The sequence below is a fragment of the Schistocerca piceifrons genome, unplaced genomic scaffold (genome assembly GCF_021461385.2).
Source record: "Schistocerca piceifrons isolate TAMUIC-IGC-003096 unplaced genomic scaffold, iqSchPice1.1 HiC_scaffold_1416, whole genome shotgun sequence".
Classification (NCBI taxonomy): Eukaryota; Metazoa; Arthropoda; class Insecta; order Orthoptera; family Acrididae; genus Schistocerca; species Schistocerca piceifrons.
The window spans coordinates 132,501-135,000 of record NW_025727254.1 but is presented as its reverse complement, the minus strand read 5'-3'; the positions used below and the strand labels follow the sequence as shown (position 1 = coordinate 135,000).

Genomic DNA, 2,500 nt, shown 5'->3' with positions numbered 1-2,500 from the left:
CGGGCATATCTCTGTCGTGACACTACTTGGCCATTAATTCTGACCGTTGGGTCCCTATTTAACTTGCCTTTCAAGAGCATATATAGGGATTTTTGTGGTGCTATGGACATTTTAGTCTTCGTACACCAGTTGGTTAATAGATCAATAACCAGTCGTGATCGGTCCTCGATCACATTGCGAGTGTCACCTTCTACTAGAATTGCGAGATCATCCGCATAAGCAACGACTCCCAGAACTGCAGTCTCTCGCTGCAGGACGTTCAACAAAGGTTCCATGTTAATATCCCAGAAAATGGGACCACACACCGATCCCTGGGGACAACCACGGGATACTCTTTTAGATACGACGGCTCCAGGAGCCGTTATCCTAGCAGTCCTTCCATCACAGTAGGCCTCCAGACAGCCATACAGCAGCCGCGGGCACCCAATCTCTCGCAGACGAGAGAAGAGTGCCGGCCACCACAGGTTGTCGAAGGCCCCTGAGATGTCTATCATTATACCAAGTACATACTTTGATGTCGCAGAGTGAACAATCCGGCAAACCTCATTGATCGCATCCTGGGTGGAGCGACCCTTTCGGAATCCGAACTGCCTATCACTCATACCATACAGAGTTCGATGACTCTGGAGACGGTCAGCCAGCAACTTCTCAAATGCTTTGCCCATTACATCCAGCAGACAGATAGGCCGATAGGATTTCGGCACTGTTGGATCTTTATCAGGGCCTTTCCTGATAATTACAACTTCTGCAGTTTTCCACTTTAGTGGATAATAGCCCCTTTGTAAACAGCTGTTGTAAATACGACTTAGTGCCGGGGCGACCAAGTGTGCGAGTCCCTGTAAGATCTCCACAGGGATCCCGTCAGGACCAGGCGCCTTCTTCCTTGCAAAGGTGTAGATGGTTGCTTCTACCTCCTCTGCTGAGAAAGGGCACACGTTTGTATCGTTAAGATACGGAATCGACAGCGCCTGACGTATGTCCCGCTGCTCGTGCGAGTCTTGGTCCTCAATGTCATCAGGCAATAATGTATCCAACAGCAACCTTGCTGTTTCTTCCCAATTCTTGGTCATGTCTCCATCCCCAGCACGTAGCGTAGACAGCATCATGGGCGATCTTATTTTTTCTCGAACGATTTTGTAAGGAACTCCCCAAGGGTCTGTTCCCAGCTGATCGTTCACAAATCTTTCCCAGGATTGGCGCCTTGTAATGTCCAACTGATCCTTGTATCTCTGCTTCAGACGACGATAAATACGCAGGTGGTATTGTCGTTCGTCATGGGCAAAGCTCCTTTGGTAGTTGCTTCGCGCCCTTCTGACTGACCGTTTGAGCACAGTCAATTCAGGGGTCCATGGGGTGGACTCCCTGCAGATGTATCTCGCTATTCGAGGTACAGCCAGTGTGATAGCCGTTTGCACGGAGCTTACCAGCTCCTCCACAGCTTCATCAATATTACCTATGTCCTCTCCGAACTCGGGAGGACTGAACACCTGCACGAGTCGGTCCCAGTCTGTCCGAGCATAATTGAAGCGTTCCACCCACTCGCCTGGCACATCCGTGATGGTCGGCGCTATATCAAATGTTATACAGTTATGATCACTGACAGTAAGATGTTCTCTTACTTGCCAGTTATGGACGTGGGGTGCTGCCCTCTCGCTTGCTAGTGTGACATCAATATTTGATGTTGCACCCGCCCTCCCTGAGTAGGTCGGGGGGTACCCAGGCAAGTTTAGCACATACATGTGCGTTTCCATTATCAAATCAACAAGCTCCGCACCCCTACCGTCCTGTACATCACTGTGCCAGAGTGGGGACTTAGCATTAGCATCAAGAGCTACAATTATAGCCTGCCCGGCTAAAACTCGTAGTATCCAATTCAGCTGATCAAGATAAATCTTGATGTCATGTCTGAATTGGCAGTAGACGTTTACAACGTACATACTGTAAGACAGCAGATTTAGTTGTACAACTATAATATGCTCAGTACAGAACTGATTTAATATCGTAGATAGGGACAGCGGGAATCTCGTTAATCCATTCATGCGCGTCACTAATTAGATGACGAGGCATTTGGCTACCTTAAGAGAGTCATAGTTACTCCCGCCGTTTACCCGCGCTTGCTTGAATTTCTTCACGTTGACATTCAGAGCACTGGGCAGAAATCACATTGCGTCAACACCCGCTAGGGCCATCGCAATGCTTTGTTTTAATTAGACAGTCGGATTCCCCCAGTCCGTGCCAGTTCTGAGTTGATCGTTGAATGGCGGCCGAAGAGAATCCGCGCACCCGCGCGCCCCCGGAGGAGCACGCTAAGGCGGACGCGGCCTCGCAGCAAGGAAGATCCGTGGGAGGCCAAGGCACGGGACCGAGCTCGGATCCTGCACGCAGGTTGAAGCACCGGGGCGCGAACGCCGCGCAGGCGCGCGCATCCTGCACCGCCGGCCAGCACGAGGCCGACCAACGGCGAGAGCAGACCACGCCCGCGCTAAACGCCCGCACTTAC

The 2,500-nt window shown here is 51.0% G+C and overlaps 1 pseudogene; it reads right to left on the bottom strand.

Moving 5' to 3' along the window:
* LOC124733913 overlaps nt 1–2,500 on the bottom strand; it is a 7,484-nt pseudogene that overhangs the window by 2,525 nt on the left and 2,459 nt on the right.